This window comes from Mirounga angustirostris, unplaced genomic scaffold (assembly GCF_029215605.1).
Source record: "Mirounga angustirostris isolate CCGP_5_RB_7025 unplaced genomic scaffold, mMirAng1.0.hap1 SCAF_3, whole genome shotgun sequence".
Taxonomy (NCBI): domain Eukaryota; kingdom Metazoa; phylum Chordata; class Mammalia; order Carnivora; family Phocidae; genus Mirounga; species Mirounga angustirostris.
Genome location: NW_026991711.1, coordinates 114,945,318 through 114,970,981, shown reverse-complemented (window position 1 = coordinate 114,970,981; position 25,664 = coordinate 114,945,318). Strand labels below are relative to the sequence as shown.

The 25,664-nt window shown below is 36.3% G+C and overlaps 1 protein-coding gene and 1 pseudogene across 10 annotated transcripts in view; one reads left to right on the top strand and one right to left on the bottom strand.

The window, feature by feature from the left end:
- The window catches only part of LOC123839132 (prefoldin subunit 5-like), a 101,402-nt pseudogene extending 83,616 nt beyond the window's left edge, over positions 1-17,786 (top strand).
- The window catches only part of MBD5 (methyl-CpG binding domain protein 5), a 440,770-nt gene that overhangs the window by 216,176 nt on the left and 198,930 nt on the right, over positions 1-25,664 (bottom strand). For 9 of the 10 annotated variants that reach the window (XM_064586492.1, XM_064586493.1, XM_064586491.1 and 6 more), the window contains exon 3: positions 10,377-10,524. The exons of the other annotated variant lie outside the window; for it this stretch is intronic. The gene's annotated coding sequence lies outside the window, so the exon portion shown is untranslated. The remainder of the gene's footprint in view (positions 1-10,376; positions 10,525-25,664) is intronic. 10 annotated transcript variants of the gene reach the window in all.

Genomic DNA, 25,664 nt, shown 5'->3' with positions numbered 1-25,664 from the left:
TTATGAGGTATGTTCGTTCACTCTAAACCTCTTCTGTTGAGGGTTTTTATCATGAATAGATGTACTTTGTCAAATGCTTTTTCTGCATCTATTTAAATGATCATATGGTTTTCATCCATTCTCTTGTTGATGTGACATATGATGTTAATTGATTTGTGAATATTGAGCTAGCCCTTGTATCCCAGGAATAAATCCCACTTGTGGTGAATGATTTTTAAAAATGTATGTTGAATTTAGTTTGCTAATATTTTGTTGAGGATTTCTGCATCTATTCATCAGAGATATTAGCCTATAGTTTTCTTTTTTTGTAGTGTCTTTATATGTTTTTGATATCAGGGTAATGCTGGCTTCATAGAATGAATCTGGAAGCTTTCCTCCCTCTTCTATTTTTTGGAATAGTTTGAGAGGAACAGATATTAATTCTTTAAGTGCTCAGTAGAATTCACCCATGGAGCCATTTGGTCCTTAACTTTTGCTTGTAGGAAGATTTTTGATTACTGATTCAATTTCATGGTTGGTAATTAGTCTGTTCAAATTTTCTATTTCTTCCTGATTCAGTTTTGGGAGGTTATATGTTTCTAGGAATTTATCCATTTCTTCTAGGTTGTCCAATTTGTTGGCATATAATTTTTCATAATATTCTCTTATAATTCTTTGTAAATCTGTGGTGTTGTTATTTCTCCTTCTTCGTTTCTGATTTTGTTTGAGTCCTCTCCAGTTTTTGATGAGATTGACTAAAGGTTTATCAATTTGGTTAATTTTTCTAAAGAACCAGCTACGGGTTCTATTGTTTTGTTTTTTTTTTTTCAGTTTCTATTTTGTATATTTCTGCTCTAATCTTTATTATTTCCTTCCTTCTACTGATGTTGGGTATTGTTTGTTCTTTTTCTAATTCGTTTCGGTTTATTTGAGATTTTTCTTGCTTCTTAAGGTAGGCCTGTATGGCTATAAACTTCCCTCTGAGAACAGATTTTGCTGCATTTTGAAGATTTTGGACCATTGTGTTTTCATTTTCCTTTGTCTCTTTTTGATTTCCTCTTTGATTTCCTGGTTGACCCACTCATTGTTTAGTAGCATGTTATTTAACCTCTGTGTGTTTTTGGTCTTACCAGATTTTTTTCTTGTGGTTGATTTTTAGTTTCATAGTGTTGAGAATAAAAAAGATGCATGCCATATGACTCCAATCTTTTTGAATCTGTTGAGATTTACTTTGTGGCCTAACATGGGATCTATTCCAGAGAACGTTCCACGTGCACTTGAAAAGAATGTGTATTCCACTGTTTTAGAATGGAATGTTCTGAATATATCTGTTAGATCCATCTGGTCCAATGTGTCATTAAAAGCCACTGTCTCTTTTTTGATTTTGTGTTGGATGATCTATCCATTGACATAAGTAGGGTGTTAAAATCCCCTACTATTACTGTTTTACTATTCATTACTTTTATGTTTGTTATTAGCTGCTTTATGTATTTGGACACTCCCATGTTGGGTGCATATATATTTACAATTGTTATATCTTCTTGTTGGATTGTCCCCTTTATGATTATGTAGTGTTCTTTGCTTTTGTTATAGTCTTTTTTTTAAATTCTGTTTTGCCTGATATAAGTATTGCTACCCTGGCTTTCTTTTCACTTCCATTTGCATGATAAGTGCTTTTCCATCCTTTCACTTTCAATCTGCTTGTGTCTTTAGGTCTGAAATGAGTCTCTCGTGGGCAGGCAGCATATAGATGGGTTTTGCTTTTTTATCCATTCTGTTACCCTATGTCTTTTGATTGGAATGCTTAGTCCATTTACATTCAAAGTAATTATTGATAGGTATGTACTTATCGTCATTTTATTTCTTGTATTATGGTTGTTTTTGTAGTTTTCTCTGTTCCTTTCTTCTCTTACTCTCTTCTCTCATGGGGTGCTGGATTTCTTTAGTGATATACTTGGATTCCTTTTTTTGCATATTTATCACCCGTTTTTGATTTGTGGTTATCATGAGGTTTATATGTGACATCTTATGCATACAGTAGTCTATATTAAGTTGATGGTTGCTTATGCTTAAACCCATTCTAAAAGCACTAAATTTTAACTCCTCTCCCCCCATGTTTTAGGTATATGGTGTCATACTTAACATCCTTTTACTTTATGAATCCCTTGATTTTTATATATATAGTTAATACTACTGTTTTTGTGCTTTCTACTTTTCTTCCTCCTGCTTATGGTCTCTCTTTTCCACTCTAAGAGTCCCCTTGGGGCACCTGGGTGGCTCAGTCAGTTATGTATCCAACTCTTGATTTTAGCTCAGGTCATGATATCAGGGTTGTGAGATGAAGCCTTGCATCTGGCTCCATGCTCAGCCAGGAGTCTGCTTGGGGTTTTCTCTCTCCTTCTACCTCTGCCCCTTCCCCCGCTCTTGTGCTCTCTCTCTCTCTCAAATAAAAATCTTTAAAAAAAAGTCTCTTTAACATTTCTTGTAAGGGTAGTTTAGTCATGATGAATTCCTTTAGCTTTGTTTGTCTGGGAAACTCTTTGTCTCTCCTATTCTGAATGATGGCCTTGCTGGGTAGAGTATTTCTGGTTGCAGGTTTTTTTTCCTTTGAACACTTTGACTATATCACACCACTTTCTTCTGGCTTGCAAAGGTTTTGCTGAAAATCAGCTGATAGCCTTATGAGGTTTCCCTTGTATGTAACTGTTTTCTTTTCTCTTGCTGCTTATATAATTCTCTCTTTATCAGTACTTTCTGCCATTTTAATTACTATGTGTCATGGTGTGGTCCTCTTTGGGTTGATTTTGTTGGGGGCTCTCTGTGCCTCTTGGATCTGGATTTCTGTTTCCTTCTCCAGATTTGGGAAGTTTTCAGCTATTAGTTCTTCAAATAGATTTCCTGCCCACTCTTCTCCCTCTTCTTCTTCTAGGATCCCTATAATGTGAATGTTATTATGAATGATGGTGCCGTTGAGTTCCCTTAATCTATTTTCATTTTAAAAATATTTTTTCTCTTTCCTGTTCAGTTTGATTGCTTTCTATTACTCTGTCCTCAGGTCACATTGATCCATTCTTCTGCTTCCTCTAGTCTACTATTTATTCCCTCTAGTGATTTTTTAATTTTAGTTATTGAGTTCTTCATCTCCTATTGGTTCTTTTTTATGCTTTCTATTCTTTTTTAAGGGTCTCACTGAGGCCTTCCACTCTTTTCTCAAGTCTGGCGAGTATCTTATGATCATTATTTTAAATTCACTATTAGCTATATTACTTACCTAGATTTCATTTAGCTCTCTTGCTGTGATTTTGTCCTATTTTTTCATTTAGGACATATTCTTCTGTCTCATTTTGTCTACCTCTCTGTATGTGTTTCTTTGTGATAGGAAATGTCAGCTCTATCTCCTGCTCTTGAAAGTAGTGGCCTTACAAAGAAGAGATCTTGTAGTGCCCTGCAATGTAATGTTCCCTGTTCACCAGAACCTGGTGTTTCAGGGGTGTCTCCTGCGTGTGTTGCATGTGCCCTGCTGTTGGGGCTCAGCTGCATTTGTCTTCAGTTCACTTGTCAGCTATGGCTCTCTTTGCCTCTTAGGGCATGATTTGGTCCCTGTGTTGTTAGTGGTCAGTGTGCGGCCACCTCGGGCTTGAGCTGAATTAGAGCAGGCATTTGCCAGAGCTGTGTTAAGAGTGAACTGCAGTGTGCTCTCACTGTGTTGTTCCCTGAAAAGCTTTTATTGATGAGTGGGGCCTGCAGTCAGACCAGAAGTCTACCTCTAGCCCACTGGGGGTCATAGTGGGACTGGTGTGTATGGTTATCTTTCCCTCTCCTCTCAGGACAAGAGTCACTTTGAAGTGGTGCTCACCCCTGTTGTACGATGCCACACTTGTGGCACCACTTTGGATTGACTCCTCCTGAGGGCAGGTCTGCAGGAGAATGCAGGGGCAAGGCTTGTGGGGCCAGAAGGGTTTGCACTGGTGCGCCGTGGGAAAGGATCTGCTGCTGATTCAGAAAACTCCTGCCCCTGGGCTGGAGGGGATAAGTCTGTAGGAGAGCACGGGGTTTGGGGGGAAGGTGACATGCTATTAGCAAGGTCCATTGGAAGAGACCTGCAGCTGCCTGGGAAAACTCCTGCCGAAGCTAGGATAGAGGGGCTAAATCTGCAGAAAAGAGTGGGGATGGGATGTGCTATTAGCAAGACAGTGTTTATGTTGCACTGGTTCCTACAGGTGTCCATTTACCTAGGCTAGGGGTGGGGGAATGAAGTGGTGCCCACTAGCTCTTTTGTTACTGGAGAAGTCTCCAACAGATCCCTGCCCCTCCAGCACATACTCTGAGATTAGTAAACAAATCTCCCTCCCTTATACCCCACGCATTTTTTAATTGCTGCTTCTAAGCTATATTTCAGCAGGGCTGTTTGTTATTTTGTCTTTTTAAGGGTGGGGACTCAGCTTCCTCTCACCCTCCTGGCTCTCACAGAGCTGAGCTTGCTGATTTTTAAAGTTCTAGGTGTTAAGCCTCACTAATTATAAGAACTCAAAGAATTATGCTCCACTGGTTTTCAAAGCCAAATAATATGGAGACTTGTCTTCCCTGTGTGGGTTCCTGGGCTTGGGGTGCCTGGTGTGAGGATGTGTTTTTTTCCTCTATTCATGCCCTCAGCATCTTTCTCTCCTGCAGACAGTCCTGTGGGTTAACTTGGCTCCTGACCACATCTCCTACTCTCTACATTTATCTTTGGAGAGTCTGTTCTACCAGTCTTTGAGTCATTTTCTGGGTTATTTATACTGATGTGGATGTTACCTAGTTGTAGCCATAAGATAAGGTGAGCTCAGGCTCCTCCTACTCCATCTTTCTTCACTCCCAAAACAGGAGTTTATAATACTTTACATCCCTTCCTTGTCAGAAGCTCAAAGACAAGAAAACACACATAAAATACTCTCACTGAACTTCTGAAATAAGAGTGTACATCCTATGGAAGTTTTATTACATGGAAAATTTGTGACAATTATCTAAATATATGGGAGATGGTCATAAAGAAGATAAAAATGTACTGATGATCTATATACCACATACCAAATTATATATTAAAAAGACTTCACTAGAATTAGCTTTACTAAAATAAGCTGTAGAATTAATGTTAAAAATATATAGTGGCTATGTTCATTTTGAAAGATAAAGAATATTTTTAAATTTGAATTTAAAGTGAATTTCCTATTCATGAAAATAAAAAGTGGCTCTGGTTTGAATCAAAATTAGCAAAGGAAAAACTAACTCAGTTCATTTACAAAGTGTAACTATCATTAGAATTATAAATATAAATATAATACCACCTCTAAAGTCTTTAGAGAATCTTATTTGTTGATATATGTAATATGGATACAAGCCTTAATCATAAAACTGTAACTCTATTATTTGAACTCTGAGCCCAAGTAAACAAACAAAATGGTAGATATTGTTTTATAATTTAAAAAAATATAACTATAGAGTATACGGGCAAAAGTAATATCAAGAAATTATGTTCAAGAAATGGTATTGCCGGGGCACCTGGGTGGCTCAGTTGTTAAGTGTCTGCCTTTGGCTGAGGTCATGATCCCAGGGTCCTGGGATCGAGCCCTGCATCGGGCTCCCTGTTCGGCGGGAAACCTGCTTCTTCCTCTCCCACTCCCCCTGCTTGTGTTCCCTCTCTCGCTGTGTCTCTTTCTGTCAAATAAATAAATAAATCTTAAAAAAGAAAAAAAAGAAATGGTATTGCCAAATCATTATAAACAAAATATGTACATCTACTCATAGACCATATCTTGTCACAAGTGAAACAACTTCTTTCCCAGGAAAATTCTCTTGTTTTTAGAAACAATTTTTCTGCCCTAACTTTAGTCTCAGTTCAAAAACATATATTAGAGAGTGTTATTTGAAAATTGTGTCACCTCCCAAAAATGTGTTTAAATCCTAATTCTTGACACCTGAATGTGAACTTGTTTGCAAATAGGGTCTTTGTAGATGTAATCAAGTTAAGATGAGGTCATACTGAATTATGGTGGGCTCTAATCTAATATGACTGTGTCCTTATAAAGAAGAGCCGAAGAGACATAGAAACCTAGGGAGAAAACAGTGTGATGAGGGAGGCCGAGATTGAAGTAATGAGTTTATAAACCAAAGAATGCCAAGGATTGCCAGGCAACAACAGAAGCTAAGAGAAAGGCATCTAACAGATTCTTCCTTAGAGCCTTCAAAAGAGCATGGCCCTACAGACAACTTGATTTTGGACTGTTAGCTTCAAGAATTGTGAAAGAGTAATTCTTTAAAATTTGAGCCATCCAGTTCATGGTAATTTGTTACAGCACACCTAGTAAACTAAGACTTAAAGGTTAACAATAATTTTTTTTAACAACTACATTTTTAAACAGTGAACTTTTTTTAGGCTCTTTTTTTTTTTTATTTATTTAAATTTTGTTAGTTAACATATAGTGCAATATTGGTCTCTGGAGTAGAATTCAGTGATTCATCACTTACATATGACAAGTGCCCTCTTTAACCCCCATCCACCCATCTAGCCCATCCTCCATCTACCTCCCTCCAACAACCCTCCGTTTGTTCTCTGTCATTAAGAGTCATTTATGAAAAAAAAAAAAAGAGTCTCTTATGGCGTGGGGTGCCTGGGTGGCTCAGTCAGTTAAGCATCTGCCTTTGATTCAAGTCATGATCCCAGAGTCCTAGGATCAAGCCCCATGTCAGGCTCCCTGCTCAGTGAGGAGTCTGCTTCTTCTCTCCCTCTGGCCCTCCCCCCCATCTCAAATGAATAAATAAAGTCTTTTTTTTTTTAAAAAAAGGAAAGAAAACAGTGAACATATGGAAAGGAGTAGAGGAAAAAAAGAGAGAGGGAAACAAACCATAAGTGACCCTTTTTTTTTTTTTTAAGATTTTATTTATTTATTTGAGATAGAGAGAGCAGGAGCGAGGGGGAGGGGCAGAGGGAGAAGGAAAAGCAGACTCCCCGCTGAGCAGAGAGCCTGACATGCAGCTTGATCCTAGGACTCTGGGATCATGACCTGAATCAAAGGCAGATGCTTAACTGACTGAGCCAACCACATGCCCCCATCTGTTTTCTTTCTTAAACTCCACGTATGAGTGAGATCAGATGGTACTTGTCTTCTCTGATTGACTTATTCCACTTAGCATAATATATTCTAGTTCTATCACATTGGTGAAAATGGGAAGATTTCATTCTTTTTGATGGCTGAATAATATTCCATTGTGTATGTGTGTGTGTGTATACACACACACATATATATATATATATACACACATATACATATATATATACCACAACTTCTTTATCCATTCATCAGTCGATGGACATTTGGGCTCTCTCCATAGTTTGGCTACTGTTGATAATGCTGCTATCAACAGCAGGGTGCATGTATCCCTTTGAATCTAAATAGTGATTTTTTTTATAAATTGCATTTTCCCATGTTTCAACATAAACTGTTTGTCAGGAAAATTCAATGAATAAAATTTAGTAGCAGTATGACAACAAAATGATATAAAAGATATTTGGCATGAGTATAATGGACAAATTCATTATTTCTTTTGTAAGAGTTGAGCTGGCCATTAGGAAACCTGTTTTCAATCATTTTACAAAAAGTAGAATAACTATATCACCTATTTATTGAATTATGCTCTAGGCAAGTGCTAAATACCTAAGATATTTATTTAAAAGATGTACAAATTGGGAGTCAAAGAGAACCAGTAATTTGTCTAAGGTCACAAAGTTGGTAGGTGTGGCAGAGTTGTGGTTGATTAGTCTTTTTTTTTTTTTTTTTAAGATTTTATTTATTTAGGGATGCCTGGGTGGCTCAGTCGGTTAAGCGGCTGCCTTCGGCCCAGGTCATGATCCCAGGGTCCTGGGATGGAGTCCCACATCCGGCTCCTTGCTCAGCAAGGAGCCTGCTTCTCCCTCTCTCTCCCTCTGCTTGTGGTGCTCTCTGTCAAATAAATAAAAAATCTTAAAAAAAAAAAAAGATGTTATTTATTTATTTGACAGAGAGAGACAAAGCGAGAGGGAACACAAGTAGGGGGAGTGGGAGAGGGAAAGCAGACTCCCCGCTGAGCAGGGAGCCCGATGCGGGGCTCGATCCCAGGACCCTGGGACCATGACCTGAGCTGAAGGCAGACGCTAAACAACTGAGCCACCCAGGTGCCCCAACCACTGATTAGTCAGTCTTAATATGTTCTTTGAATTTGTGTTTTTATATAGCAGACTTGTAAGTCATACCTGGTATGTTTTAATTGCCTTTCTAAGTACTAAAAGTTTTTACAAACTTAGTATTCAAATAAGCCTTAAAATATGGGAAATAAATGAAATAGCACTTTTGATGAGAATTATAAGTATCTGTGGCTTATTAATGACCTGGTCATAAACAGAATGCAATTCAAAGAGAACAAAGGGCTGGTTCTTAATATAAGGTGGAAGAAATATAAATTAGAGCTATCTGACATAAGATACATTGCTGTGGTTAAAGAATAACTTAAGATCAAAATAGGATATGTGAATGAGTTAAAAAGGGAAATATTAGAGAAAAAATTTGACAAAATAGGTTGCTCATGGAGAAGCACTGTTTATAGAAACTATTTCTATTAATTTAGCAATGGTCAATTTTAAGTATTTCCTTTTTTAAAAAAATTATTTATTTATTTTAGAAAGAGAAAGCACACGAGTGGGAGGAGGGGCAGAGGGAGAGGGAGAGAGAGAATCTCCAGCAGACTGCCCGTTGAGCACAGAGCCCACCACGGGGCTCAATCCCACAATCCCGAGATCATGACCTGAGCATAAATCAAGAGCCGACACCCAACTGATTGAGCCACCCAGGCACCCCATTAAAATTTTTCTTAAAATAGTGAAGTTGATTATATCAAACTAAGAAAAGATTTAAATCGTGATTAAAGTATAAGAACACCTGTTTTAGAAACGATTACTACAACTGCGCAAAGGGTTACTAGAAAGAACTTCCTAATCCCGAGAGCTGTTATACTAGATTGGTTTGCTGAAGGAAGTAGTGGAAACTATTTCTTTAAAGATCCTTAGGAACAGAAGGCATACATTACCAGCAGCTCAGAAAGGGTTAGGTGTGTCTCTGCCAGAAGGCAGCCAGTGGATAACCACTCTTGGTTCTATAAAGACCAGTGACTGCATAATAATGCTATTCTTCTAACAGTGAGGCAAGGGCAACACAGCTGCTTTTTCCTTTCTTTGGTGATCAGGATTTGCTTTCCAAAAAGTTCCAGAATAATTTGAATGTAATTAGATGAAATTTTCCCCAACAGAAAAGCAAGAATTAATTTTGACTCTAGTTACTGAAAGAAAACTCAGAAGCTCTACACTGGGCTTTTTAAACATTTATGTTCTCCTTTACTTGGAAAAGTGTTCCTCTATGTACAACTTAAAAAGCAGACTCGTTTGCTAGATGACCTTAGGCCTATGAGTTGAAGTAATACTAAATAAAAAATTGTGAGCACATCTACAGTTTCTTTATTTGTATAAAATCCTTTGAAAAATTCAATTTTTGTGCATTCTACTTAAATTTTTATGAGTTTATTTTTATTTCATTTTATATTCATCTACTTAAGTCTTTATATTTCATGAAGGTGGAGAAGGCAGACTCCTTATATTTATAATTTTTTCTTTAAAATACAGCCAATTTCTTTCCAAGCAAACTTTCCTTTTAACTGGTAATGTAATTAATTTCAATTTTGAAGACGGCACTGTGGTCCACATCCTTGGCTGACTGTTCTTCCAAGAGTAATAAGAGCTGCTGGAAAAGGAACTAAAAGTTCCATGAGTTCTTTTGATGCAGAATTCTTACAAAATATAAAGCTGTGAGGAACGTAAAGGGATTACTTCCCAAGATTTTGGAGCACTTCAGAATAGTTGTTAAAAATAAGTGAGAAAAAAATGCTGGAATTAAACAAAAAAATTTCATAAACGGTGTGGATAATCCCAAAATAAATAGAAAATAATTCTAACTTCCCAAACTATTTAGTATTTGTATTTAGATAATTATGTGTCCAAGATGGATATAAACGGCACTGCTTTCAAACATGGGTACTTAATTTCTGTTATTTAAATTTTTATTTTGTATTTAAGGATTTAATGCAGCTCTATACTATGAAATACAATATGCAAAAAGAGCTTAATGTAGCTTTTGACATGTAATAATGCTCAAGAAAAAAGAAAAGGAAGAGAGAAATAGCTTAGCTATAGAGAAATAGCTATATTAGCTATGCTTAATATATAAAATTTCTATATTAAAGAACACTGTTTTTCTTCATTAAAATGCAAGATAATACTACCTGTTTCTACATACTTAACAACAGAAAACTCATAATATAAATATTTCATTGCTTGCCTCCAAAAAACTGTTGACATCCTCTGTGGCCATCTGCCAAGGTGGTCATTACTTTGTGTGTGATGGAATTAGAGAAGTATCAAGGTTCTATGGATTGATGAAAGAAAATATTCTGTGCTCTTGGCTTCTGGTATTTATTTCCTTGGTCCTGTTAAAAAGGAAAGAAGAGTGAACTTACCAAGTCTGAACAGATAGCCAGTTATTCTGTATTTCTTTAGATTCACATTTAAGGACATTTTGAGAGTTTTACGAGTTCTCATTAAGAATCATAGAATTTTAGCCTTACACAGAAGACTTGCTAAATTCAAGAATGCAGTAAGAAAGAGCTATGTCAATCAGATGATTCAATCCCCACACTTTTCACTATAGGAAACTGAAATCCAGAGAGATTAAACAACTCAACCAAAGTTACATTAGTGGCAGAGCTAGCATGAGAAAACAGTTCTTATTACTCCCAGTTCAAGGCTTTTTCATCTGGTTGTCTCTCAACAGGTACAAGAGAAGAATCTTTTTTTTTTTTTAAGATTTATATATTTTGAGAGAGAGAGAAAGAGAGCATGAGCAGAGGGAGAAAATCTTTCAAGCAGACCCTGCCAAACAAGGAGCCCGACATGGAGCTCAATCCCACAATCCATGAGATCATGACCTGAGCCAAAACCAAGAGTTGAACGTTTAACCAACTGAGCCACCCAAGTACCCCAAGAGAAGAATCTTTGGAAGAGGAAGGGAGACTGGGAAAAGCATTATCACGACCAAGCTAACTTCTCAGCCTTAATGCTTAGTGAAAATTCTAGAAACAACAAACAAAAAACACAATAGTTTAATGATATTTAGATTAATTCATAGCACAGGACTTGCTCAAATAAATATTTTATTAAAGCATGACTAAGATATTGTTTTGTTAATAAAATAAAATTTCACCATTAAATTTCTGAATTTCACCCACAGCCATGGTTATTTATTTTTCTAAATCCTTACTACTGTAACAATCTATCATCCACATAGCAAAAGAATGGTATTTTTATTAGAGTAACAGAGCGACATTTTTAAAAAGAAAATTGGACTTTAGACTGCCTTGCTCAAAACTCTCCAAAGATTTCCCATAGCAGTTAGGATAAAGTCTTACCCTATGTAACATGATTGGGTCTCTGTTTACCCGTCAGCCTATCTCACCACTTTTCCCTTGTTTGGTATTCTACAGCCTTAGTGGCCTTCTTGTTCTTCCTCAAATATGCTAGGCACACTTTTGGTTTATGTCTTTGGCCTTGGTCTTCCCTCAGACTGGAACACTTTTCCCCAGGTAGCCACATGTTTGTCCCAATAACTGAAACACTCTTTTCTTTTCCTCTGAGAGCTCCATTGCCTGTTTCAAGAATCTGCTCAAAAGTCACTTCCCAGAGAGGCCTTCTCTTACTATGTAGTCAAGCAACCTCCACTCTCAACCGCCATTCTTTATACCCATACCTGCTTCATTTTCATTCATGGTATTTATAATTTCTAAATGTTATATAGCCCAACACAATCCTTATAGTGACCAGATGTGTTTTGGAATTAAGTATTATTTGAGTTTTTAAAGGCAATATGGTACATGTACTGTAATTATGTAACATGCTCCTCTTCCCTCTGTATCTGAGAGGTCTAGTAGGTTAATACATCTACAGAAAAACATATATTCATTCTAAGTGGGATTTTTTAAAAAGGCAATAAATAGCCTCATATCACTTTTATTACTAAATGAGGTAAGATTAGGTCAGGTTTTACCACGATATGAATTACAAACACTTTCAATTTCAGAGCTTTTTGATTTTGGAATTGCACAAAAGATATTATGGAATATCCTACCTATTGTTTGTGGAATATTCTACATATTAATTTGTTTATTGCCTGTCTCTCCTGTATGTTTGTGTCCCATCACACACAAAGGAATGACCACTTGGTATGCTCACCAGACCAAGGATTATTTTTTTTTGCTGTATGCCCAGTGCCTAACAGATAAGTATTCAATCAGTATTTGCTTCTGTAAGGACTCGTTTTTGCATTTTACATTGTAAGTAAATCCTACCCTATAATATAGTTCTTCTCAATTGAAGGAATAGTAAGAAAGCATTTTAAAAGCTTCTTAAAATTATTTCTTCTTTTAAGGTTCGCTAAAAGAAAAAAAAAACATGATAAATGGCATTTCGATAAAACTATAGGAAACAACACCTGGGCTGTGTGATACAGTGAGCTAGAATTCCACAGATCTAGGTTTGCCCTTCTCTGCATTCTCGTTTTCTATTTAGTTCCTTATCTATCAGTCATCCATCCATCTTTATCCATCTAGCTCTTTCTCTTTCATTTGGATATCTCACCATTCTTGGCCCAATGCATTATCTGTAAAACAAGAGGACTGAACTCAGTGGTCTTTAGCAGTTCTATGATTCCACTTAACAGTTAAATAATTGAGGTAGTAATCACTCTGACTATCCCAGAAGTTGGCTTACCAATCTGAGAGACACATATTCTTGCTCATCTAATCATAGTAACAAAAATAGAGACTAGTTTTAAATTAAATTTAGCATGTGTGTTCAATGCCAAGGAAATGACACATGTCCCAAATATGTATTTTATGTAACATATATACAACACTGAACTTTTGTGTGAGTTTCTGCATAAGAGTATGCCCAATAATAATAAACATTTATCGAGCATTTACTCTGTGCCAGGCACTATTTTAAGGTCTTTACATATATTGAACTTATAATAATTGTATTAGATAAGTAGTAATTTTACCCACTGTGGTAAATTGGATCATGTTCTTTTTCCCTAGCACACCTCCATGGAAGGTATATGGGAGAGGTACTTATGTATATACCTCTGCTTTGTGACTTTGGGCCTAGATTTGCTTTGACCAACAGAGTAAGAAGACATCATGCAAACAGCCTTGAAATATGCTTGTGCAGTTGCACTTCTTCCCTTGTTATCTTGTTTTTTTTTTTAAGTAGGCTCCATGCCTTGTGCAGAGCCTAATGTTGGGCTTGAACTCACAACCCTGACATCAAGACCTGAGACCTGAGCTGAGATCAAGAGTCTGACGCTTAACTGAGTGAGCCACCCAGGTGCTCCTCTTGCTTTTTAATCTGAGGGAAAAAAATGCTTTAGTTAGCTCCAAGGAAAATGAGACATTTGGCTCAGACTTAGACCTATCCTCCACTTGGCACCATGTCCACTTGAGGCCAGCCTGGATCATACCTACTTCAACTTACCCACAGACTCCTGAGCAAAAACTAGAAGCTTATTGTGGTATGCCAGTGAGATTTTATGGTTTGTACTACAGTGAAAGCTCACTGATAAACTTATTTTTTACAGACAATAAAAACAAAGGGCAGAGACTGAGTGGTTTATCCAATCTTTCACAGTTAATTAAGTGATACGGGATATGAAGCCCTGCAAGCCTGGCTCAAGGGCCACTCTCTTAACATCTATGCCATAATGCTGTGACATTATACTGGCTGTATTATATGATATTAAGCCATTTATTAATATAGCACCAGGTGTTTTGGCACAGATTAAAATTCATAATTATAAAGGTAGTCTAGCTATCAATAGACAAAGTTGTCTTGCAGTGAAATGTTTCTTTTGGAAAAATTAGTAAGTATAAAATAAATGTACTATTTCCTAGAAGCAGATTGATAAGACTAGATAGCTCTCGAGGTGGCTTTCTAGCTCATCCTGCTAGCATACAGTAGCCCGTAGCGCTGATATCTCTACTGCACAATTCCACTATCTGACCCTGGCTAACTAATTCAGGCATGCATCTGTGATTCAAGCTGGGTCAGCTGGGTTTCTCTTCTGGTATTTTGAAATTTGGACTGATCACTGGGAGCCACCGTTAATGGCCCTATACTGGAGAAAGTTGAGTATATTCCTGTTACATTCTTTCCCACCTATCAATTCCTGTTACGTTCTTTCCCACCTGTCAATTCTATGATGGTATCTTTCCAGACAAATGTGCTTTTTGAGTAAGCTTACTAAAACCTATTTTTGTTGCAACCAAAAGAGATTTAGCAAAATAGATTTTTTTAAAAATCCATTGTTTTTATTATAATTTAGAAGTGCAAAGATTTCTTAAAGAAGAGACCTGGCAAAGCTTGCATTTGTTTTACATTCTATCAAAGTAATTTTGTAATTTATAGTTATGGATCGTGTGTTTCCTAATAACTAGTTAGAAATCCTTCCATATTTTAAGAGCCAGCACCATGGACTGTTTGTGACTAGAACTACATTTCAGTAAAGTTGAATAAAGTCAATTTTTCTTTGCAGTCCTATGTGTTTTATTCTATGCATTTAAAAACATTTTGTTTACAATGAGCTTTCTATATTCCTTTTGGTAACAAAAAGCAAGTAAACATATGGGATTATTTTCATCACTAATTCAACCCAGAAACTATACATGAGACCCAAATATATTCCAGACATTGTTTTGGGTCCTGTGGATACGGCAAGTACAAAATAGTTTCTGCTCTCACAGAATAGTATGTGGAATATAATTTGAAAATTTCATAGTACTACTAGTAATTAACCTGATAGATCTATACAATAAAAAGATAAAAGTAGCTTAAAAGTGTGAGAGTACGGAGGCAAAATGCGTGAAGAAAATTTATGTGCAATCTTTCATCTATCCCTAGACCGAAGAGGGATTTATCAGCATAGGGAGCTCTGTCCGAAATCATATGTAAGAGTAAATAAAAAGTGTAACCACCACCACAGTGGCATATTTATGTGACACTTTTTACTTTACCAGTGATTTTCATATCTCAGTGATTTCATGTATTACAACATGACCTCTTAATACTTCCTTGAGATGAGCAAGTGAGAAAATGGAGCCTCAGAAGTTTGAGAAACCTGACCACTTTGAGCAGTGGTAGAACGAGGGCTACTGTCTGGTTTCCAAGTCTCCCAGTTTTATTTCCATTACATCACATTACATCATCTTTACAAAAGACAATTCGTTTCACAGCAGGCAGGGATGAGGATTTTTTTACTTACTTCTATGAGATACTTGTGGAGTGGGACTGAGAAGCAACATTATTGGAGTCACACACAAGCTGCTGGTGACAAACTGAACATCTTTTGTCATCAGGCATATGCTCAAATTAGTAAGAACTCTGGGATGGTGTGATAGACTTGATAGTGGAGAAGCTTACGAGTTCATTACTTACAGCAGATTTTCTTAACTGGCGGATTTAACCATTTACAACAGAAGCTAGCAAACTTCAGCATGTAAAACAAATCTAGCCTGACACCTGTTTTTGTATGACCCATGAGCCAAGAATGGTATTTACATTTTTAAATGGTTCAAAGCATCAAAAGAAAAAAAATTCTATGACATCTGAAAATGACATAAAATTTAAATTTCAGTGCCCATTAATTACAGCTGGAGCACAGCCATACTCATTTGTTTATGTATTGCTCATGGCTACTTTCACACCTTAGTAACATAGCTGAGCAGAGCCAGAGACATGCTGGCCTGTGGAGCCTAAAATATTTACTACTGACCTTTTACAGAAAAAACTTATGACCCCCATCTAGAAGATCACAGTTTTCCGAGGAGTTCATAATGTTAACAGCAGTAATGACATCTATTTAAACTTGTAATTAAAAAAAATAATAACTGCATAGTTAACTATTTCTTCCCCTTAAGAGCATCCAAGGCATATGAGTGAATGACTATTATAGGGACCTTAGAAGCATGCTTCTTTCTAAGCCACTCATATATTCACATGGATGACCTCCTTGACATCATGGTGTTTGTGATTATTATAGAAGTTTAAATTGTTTAGCTCTCAGTCCTACCTTTTGAAACTTATTGTCACATAGATTGCTGGTTAAAGATAGCAAGCACAAAGAACTTTTGGTGGCATATAATTAATGAGAAGCATAAAATTACTATGAAGCTTATAAATTTGCATTAGGACAACCATCACCAAACCTGTAAACTGCACTTATCTAATCAAAAGGAACTCCTAAAAGTCTCAAATACTTTTAAAAAGTCATAACTAAAAAGAATATGGTCCTATCCTTAATTTTCTTGAGCAGCATTTTCTTATTTAGAAATTAAAACCAGCTGATTTCAAAAGCATAGAGGATGAAGAACTCTGAAAGATGAGATCATAAAATCAGTTTGGCACCTACTTTTGATGCTGTAACTTAGAGTTTTCAGTATACATTTAAATACTCATTTGGCCACAAAGTCAAGTATTATTTAAAATATTGTCATAATTTTAAATTTACTATTGTCAAATCATTTTCTCTCCACATAATTGAAGATAAATTAAATAGCACTTACGAGCAGTGAAACAACTTGAATGTCTTTATTATGTATAATAAATACTAATTTACAGGGGTATCTGGGTGGCTCAGTCCGTTAAGCGTCTGCCTTTGGCTCAGGTCATGATCCCAGGGTCCTAGATCGAGCCCGGCATTGGGCTCCCTGCTTAGCAGGAAGTCTGCTTCTCCTTCTCTCACTGACTCTCCCCCGCCCTCCCACTCATGCTCTCTTTCTCTCTCTCAAATAAAAAAATAAAATCTTTTTTTTTTTTTTTTTTTTTTTTTAGAGTCAGACGCTTAACCGACTGAGCCACCCAGGCACCTCTAAAATAAATTTTATGATATAATTTTTAACAATATAGTTTAAGTGATAATGTTTATTCACTCTACTCATTCATTCATTATTCCTTCAGCAAACAGATGAGCACAAACTCTTTGCCAGCTACTGTAGAAAAAAGTCAAGAAATAAATGACAGTTCTTGCTTTCAAGGAATTTGCAGGACAGTGGCTGGAAAATAGACAAGTCTACAGAAAGTTAAAATGTAGTTTGATTAAAATTCTCTAATTGATGTAAGGTAAGCTGCTGATAGATGTAAAGAAACTGCTATATTATAATCTAGAACAAAAATGAACTCGCTTCTCAACATGGCGCAGTTTACATCATTGAGCTGAACGTGCTGCAGCTAGAAATACTCAAGAACCAGCTGAACCAGGAAGTGAAGTTCTTGCCCACATCCATTGTCCAGCCCAGGGTGGTACAGACCAAGTATGTGGAAGCCAAGGAATGTCTGAACATGCTGAATAAGAACAAGGGGAAAGAATCACTCATCCCATGATGAGTTCTATGTATATCCCTGGGAAACTACATGATGTAGCACATGTACTCATGGAGTGGGAACAGACTACTATGTAGAAAAGACAGCTGAAGATGCCAAGGACTTTTTCAGGAAGAAGATAGACTTCCTCAACAGGCAAATGGAGAAAATCCAGCCAGTTATGCGCAGAAAGCATGCTGTGAAACAGGCTTGTATGGAGATAATGAGCCAGAAGATTCAGCAGCTCACGGCCCTGGGGGCAACTCAGGCTACTGCCAAGGCCTGAGAGCTTGTTTCAGAAATGGGGCAGAGGGACCCTGCTTCAGAAGCCTGTGACTTTGTGGGCGTGGCTTCTTGGGGTCAGGGAAGAGAAGGGTCTTGTGTTTAATGCTAATAAGTGTGCTAGCTAGGAGGAAAAAAATGAACTCAGTACCTAGAGGTAAGAACAGAAAAGAGAGAATGAAGTAAGAGGTATTAATAAGGTAGAATCAATGGGCATACTGACCAATTAGATGAGGAAAGTAAGACAAAGATTTAAAATTATTGCCAATAACAATGTCCTTTATTTAGAAATATATAAAGAAAGAAAGAAGGTCCAGTGAATGCTTACCTAGAAAAAAGGATAAATTGAAAAGTCTCTACAAATGACCAAATTCTCCTTCTCTCTTAATTTCCAGATACTACAGACAATCCCTCATCCAAAATTTCTGGAGCCAGATGCATTTTGGAATTAAGAAGTTTTTAGAATTTTGAAAGGCAAGCTTAAATCTCTTACAACTATCAAACAGACACGCAAAAGCCTTTTTTAAAACACCAATTTTTATTGTCTAAAACACATCAAAGACTGCTCAGTACCAAACTATAATTTCAGGCTTTTTGTCACTGAAGATTAATAACTGATTCAAAAAGAATGGACTCTCATGAACTGATGAATAGATACACAAAATGTAATATAATCCATACAATGGAATGTTATTTGGCCATAAAAAGGAATGACATTCTGACACATGCTACAAGATAGATGAACCTTGAAAACATTATTCCACGTGAAAGACAGACACAAAAACCCACATACTGTATGATTCTATGTATAAATGTCCAGAATCGGCAAATCCATAGTGACAAAAAGATTAGTGGTTGCCAGGGACTTGGAGTAGAGGGGAATGGAGAGTGACTGCTAAAGGGTGTAGGGTTTTTTCCTGGGGTGGTGAAAATGTTCTGAAAGTAGATAGTGGTGATTGATGTACAACACTGTAAATATACAGAAAAGAACCAAACAGTACAATTTAAAATTGTGAATTGTATAGCATATGAATCATATCTCAATAATGCTATCATTAAATTTTTTTCTTTAAAAAAAAGAATGAATTCATTTTTATCAGATAATCTTCTGCTTCTAAAGTATTTAAAATAAGCTGCCAAGATACTAGGGGAAATATTTCTGTTCATGACTGTGAATAACTACGTTGATCTTATAAGATATACCTAAAGGAAAATAGTTGTATATTTCTTCAGATATTTCACATTTAAAAATCTAAACATACATAAATAAGTCTAAACATGGAACACACATAATTAGTATAGATAAGAAAAGAAATTTAGGGAAAGAATCAAACAATAGAATAAGGCTGGGCTAGAGTATAGTATGTCCTTATCGCAATGCTGAAAATAGTTATAGAAAGTTAATCTGGCAATTTTCTCCTTAAATCTAAAGTCCAATTTCTTTTAATTCCAATATAAGTTAGAGAATGTTTATAAGATTCACCAATATAAGATTGGTGAACAATGGCTTTTGGAAACGAGAAAATTTAAAATTGAGTATTTAACCAGAAAAATGAAAGAATGAAGAAACTAGAATCTGTCTGCATTTGAACATTAAGTTTTAGCTTATAAAAGATGAATTATAGAAGAAAAAAGAAAAAGAAAGCAAAGAGAAGGCAAAATCCACCAAAATCTATGTTCATTTATTTGGGTTCCTGAACTTGATGATCATCTTGCACTGAAGATGTTACTCACTAGAACACATAAATTGGGCTTGATGACTAGGGTATTAAGATCTACTAAATGTTCCCTTCCAGTAGCATATCACAGTTAGTTAACAAAGAGTACAAAGAGAAATTTTCTTCAGTAGATTAGGAAAAGCTACACTGATCTTATACTGCATAGTTTTCTCTTGTATATATACATGTATACACATTTGTATACATGTATATATTTATACATATAAAAGGAAATAACTAAAAAATTTTTAGAATATAAATAATAAAACACAGGTACAACTGAAAATTTATTTAAAAACCCTGAATATATGTAGCAAGAAACCAACACACTTTCTTTGATATTCCTAGAAAATAAATTTTAACAGGATAAAATTCATACCCAATTACCAATGTTTATTTAGTCATCTAAATTATTTTTTATAACTTATGTGTTTTATTCACATTCAATAATATAAGTAGAATGGATAAGCTTCAATTTATAAATACAACATGATATCATGATTACTAGATTCTGTTATATAACCATGAGCTAAATTCAAGCTGCTCCCAATATTTATCCCAGTATGTGGTATTCACAATATTAAAATTTCTTTTTTGTTTTGTCCTTTTAAGATTACAATATAAGTTTAATGTTATGAAAATATTTAATAAGATAAAGTATAAAATATAATTGGATCTAGGTAATTTAGCAAAATGTGAGCTTCCCATTTTATAAAACCTGCTATTTCTTGAATAGTCTGTGTAAAATAATACGGCATGTTTGAAGTATTAGAAAAAAATAATTCAGGAGTCTTTCATAAATTGTATACTCTTAACATTGGAGGTAGAAAGAAATAATGGGAAGGGAACATATACGTTAAGATAATGTAGCAGTAGCAACTGATTTGTATAAAAATCAGTCTGTAGGTCTTATTTAGGATGAAGAAATTCAGCTAATGCTTGCAGTTGGAAATAAGTAGTTTCATGGCTTTACTTTTCTTTTTTGAAATGAAAATGATATTAATATCTATTATATAACATAAAGACACTGTGATCAAATAGTACTTATTAAGCTTCTTAAATAAAGTCCACACTAGAATTTTAGTTGGAACTGAAAAAGCAATAAAAAATTAATGCCTTCCATTAGAGTCAGTTGCTCAACCCACTGAGCCACCAGGAGCCTCTATATTTTTATTACTAAGTAATATGTGAAACTAAAAATCTCAAACAGCATAAGAATATATATAATTAAGTGGTCATGTGCAGCAAATTCAGCTATATGGACTACTATGTCACCACAATTAGTTTTAGAAGGTGATAGAAAAAAACTATGCATTCATGGTAAAATCAAATGAAGTTGCATTATATGAGGCTAATATCAATTAAAAGATAGAAGTAATAAGAAGGGTTAAAATCACATTTCGATTTGGAAAAATTTTGTATTAAATATAAAGATGTTTAATAAATCTCCATACAGAAACATAACTGGAGACACTTAATTAAAATTCAATTTGCCTCAAATAAACTCTTTTACTATAATTTATAGAATACAGGCACATGGTGACACTATTTCTATTAATTTTATAATTCATGGAAATATTTGCTTTTTTATTAAGAACTTAGTTTGAGAGTTTCAAAGAAAAATAAGAGAAAAGTTGGGGAATGAAGAGCTCATATAAGTGACAAACAGGCAAAAAGAATCTATAAAAATAATTGTAATAGTCAAATGATCTTTACGAGTAACTTAAAAAAAGATAACTAAAAATGTTGAGTAAGAATTAGGTATGTGGCAAGATCACAAAATTATTTCTAGTCACACATTTCACCTGGAAGAAATGAAGAGTCTTATAATTTAAGCCTATTAATGTAGCTATCAGGGTAAAGCAAAAACACAGTATACTGCCCTTATTTTATGTTTTCAAAATTGTATGACATGCAAGCTATATTAAAATCAATTGATTAATTAACTAATTAATGTGGAATAATGAAAGCAAAATTCTACCTTCTCCATTCTCCATTGCAGAATATTTTCAAGTCCTATACATACAAATATGAAGTATAACTGGGTATTATAAAGAAAAATTAACAGACCTGTACAACGGGAAAGAAGGCCAGACCAACCAAAGTATATACCATATGTATTTTTAGCTTATATCACCTTTCCTTCTGCTGTGCTTTTCCATTGCCTATCTCATTGTCATATTTTAAGACTTAACCCAAGCCCCAAATTTTCCATAAAGTCCATCCTAATCACTCCAGCTCATAGTTCTCTCCACTTTCTCTAGACTCTTGGTTAAGAGTACCACATACTTAAAAATCATGAGATAGAATGACAATTATTCCTATCATAGAGATATACCATAATTCATTTTAAAAATAACTTTTTAAATTAAAGAAATTTATGATTAATATAATTCAAAGTGCATAGAAGGATATGAAGTGAAAAAAAAAGGCCCCAATCTTCTTGCCACAGATAAACACCACCAATAATTTTTTACGTGTCTCATTTTACAAATTTTATATACCTCTTAGAAACCCTTGGGGACAAATTATTTAAGAATTTGTGGAGTTTTTCAGATTTAGAAAGGTAATCTGGTGCATTTACTGCATTTTACCTAACACCAGCCAATGGTATCTAGGCAGCATCTCACAATAAAATACATTAATATTTCTGGAGTGAATTTTCACACTTTGATTTAAATATAAAACATAAACAATTTCACATATTTGCAATAAAATAGCTTTTATTTTTTTTTCCTCAGAGGATGTCTTTTTTCCTCCAACTTCATTGAGGTATAACTGACATATAAGACTATTAACTTCGGGGGGCGGAGCAAGATGGCGGAGGAGTAGGAGACCTGGATTTCCTCTCCTCAGGAATTCAGCTGGATAGGGATCAAACCATTCTGAACACCTACAAACTCAATGGGAGATCGAAGAAAAGAACAGCAACAACTCTCTCACCAGAAAAGCGACCACCTTCTGGAAGGTAGGATGTGCGGAGAAGTGAATCCGAGGCAATATTTGGGATGATAGACGGTGGGGGAGGAGCCTCCGTCGGCCGCTTCTGGCAAGTGATAGAGCCGCGGAGCACAAAATCGGAACTTTTAAAAGTCTGCTCCGCTGAGGGACGTCACTCTGGTGGCTAAGTGGGGGGGTGGAACCCTCCGGGACAGTGTGGTCTCAGGACCCTCGGGGTCACAGAAAGACCAGGGGTGCCTGAGTGAGGCAGAGCTCCCAGGGATCGGAGCGGGGAAGCCGGCTGCAGAGGCGGAGCCCAGGCGCGGGCTCTCAGCTCGGGGTTGCCGTAAACTGTGATCCGCGGCACAGTCGGGCCCCTGCTCCTCCAGCAGGGACCCAACAAGTGGAAGATCCAGGGAGACTCACCTTCCTCCCCGGGGAGGAGCCGCGTGGGAGTGCACTGCAGGGATCTGCTGGGTTTGGAGACTCCACCTGGGGTCGGGTGCCAGAGATAGAAACGCGCGGTCACAGGCCAGGTGAGCACGGAGTGCAGCCAGAGACCGAGGAGTCGGGAGTGACTGATGGCTTTTCTCTGGGGGCTCACTGAGGAGTGGGGCCCCGAGTTCTCGGCTCCTCCGGGGTGGAGATTGGGAGGCCGCCATTTTCACTCTCCACCTCCAAAGCTGTACGGAAAGCTCGCAGGGAACAAAAGCCCCGGAGAGCAAACCCGAGCAGATTACTCAGCCGGGAGGGGGCAAGGGCGGGGCAATTCCGCCTCCGGCAGAGACATTTGGAAACCACGGCAACAGGCCCCTCCCCAGAAGATCAGCGAGAACAGCCAGCCAAGACCAAGTTTACCGATCAATGAAAACGGCAGAACTCCAGCGCTAGGGGACTACTGCACATAGAATTCATGGCTTTTTTACCATGATTCTTTAGTCTTTCAAAGTTAATTTTTTTAACTGTCTTTTTTTCTTTTCTTTTTTTTTTGAATTTTTCTTTTTCCCTTTTTCCCTTTTTTTAAAAAACATTTTTATTTTTCATTTTGAGAGTCATATTCGATCCCTTCATAGTAGTTACCCGTATTTTTGGCATATATATATATATAAGTTGTTCTCTCTTTAAAATTTTGAGATAGTTTCTTCTAACAGATCAAAATATACCCTAAATCACTAGTATATGGTTTTTTCTACTCCCCTGCCTGATCACATTCTCTCCCTTTTTTTTTAAAATCCTCTTCTTTCTTTTTTCAAACAACTTCTTATCAATTCCTTTTATAAAATTTTTTATAATTTCCATCTTTACAGTCATATTCCATCCCTTCATCATATCAACCCTTATTTTTGTACATATATAAGTTTTTCTTTCTTTAAAATTTTGGGAGGCACTTTCTTCTAAAAGACCAAAATACACCCCAAATCTAGTGTGTGGCACTGATCTATATACCAGCCTGATCATATTTGATCACATTCTGGTTTTTTTTGTTGTTGTTGTTGTTTTTTTGTTTGTTTTTATCTTTTTCTTTTTCTTTTTTTTCTTTTTCTTTTTTCTCTCTTTCCGTTTCTTTTTCCACTGCTTCAGGTCTTTTCTAATTTGTTTAGAGTATATTCTCTAGGGACGTTGTTATTCTGCTAGCTTTTTGTTCTCTCAATAATCTATTCTCCTCTGCACAAAATGACAAGACAGAAAAAATCACCTCAACAAAAAGAACAAGAGGTAGTACCGACTGCCAGGGACCTACTCAATACGGACATTAGTACGATGTCAGATCTAGAGTTCAGAATCATCACTTTAAAGATACTAGCTGTGCTTGAAAAAAATATGGAAGTTATTAGAGAAACCGTTTCTGGAGAAGTAAAAGAACTAAAATCTAACCAAGTAGAAATCAAAAAGGCTATTAATGAGGTGCAATCAAAAATGGGGGCGCTAACTGCTAGGATAAATGAGGCAGAAGAGAGAATCAGTAATATAGAAGACCAAATGATGGAAAATAAAGAAGCTGAGAAAAAGAGAGATAAACAACTACTGGATCACAAGGGCAGAATTCGAGAGATAAGTGATACCATAAGACGAAACAACATTAGAATAATTGGGATCCCAGAAGAAGAAGAAAGAGAGAGAGGGGCAGAAGGTATAATGGAGCAAATTATAGCAGAGAACTTCCCTAATTTGGGGAAGAAAACAGGCATCAAAATCCAGGAAGCACAGAGAACCCCTCTCAAAATCAATAAAAATAGGTCAACACCCCGACATCTAATAGTAAAACTGATGAGTCTCATAGACAAAGAGAAAATCCTGAGAGCAGCTTGGGAGAAGAGATATGTAACCTACAAGGGTAGAAACATTAGATTGGCAACAGACCTATCCACAGAGACCTGGCAGGCCAGAAAGGACTGGCAGGATATATTCAGAGCACTAAATGAGAAAAATATGCAGCCAAGAATACTATATCCAGCTAGGCTGTCATTGAAAATAGAAGGAGAGATCAAAAGCTTCCAGGACAAACAAAAACTAAAGGAATTTGCAAACACAAAACCAGCCCTACAAGAAATCTTGAAAGGGGTCCTCTAAGCAAAGAGAGACCCTAAAAGCAACATAGACCAGAAAGGAACACAGACAATATACGGTAACAGTCACCTTACAGGCAATACAATGGCACTAAATTCCTATCTTTCAATAGTTACCCTGAATGTAAATGGGCTAAATGCCCCAATCAAAAGACACAGGCTATCAGACTGGATTAAAAAACAAGACCCATCGATATGCTCTCTGCAAGAGACTCATTTTAGAACCAAAGACACCCCCAGATTGAAAGTGAAGGGGTGGAAAACCATTTACCATGCTAATGGACACCAAAAGAAAGCTGGGGTGGCAATCCTTATATCAGACAAATTAGATTTTAAACCAAAGACTGTAATAAGAGATGAGGAAGGACATTATATCCTACTTAAAGGGTCTATCCAACAAGAAGATCTAACAATTGTAAATATCTATGCCCCTAACATGGGAGCAGCCAATTATATAAGGCAATTAATAACAAAAGCAAAGAAACACATCAACAACAATACAATAATAGTGGGGGACTTTAACACCCCCCTCACTGAAATGGACAGATCGTCTAAGCAAAAGATCAACAAGGAAATAAAGACTTTAAATGACACACTGGACCAAATGGACTTCACAGACATATTCAGAACATTCCATCCCAAAGCAATGGAATACAC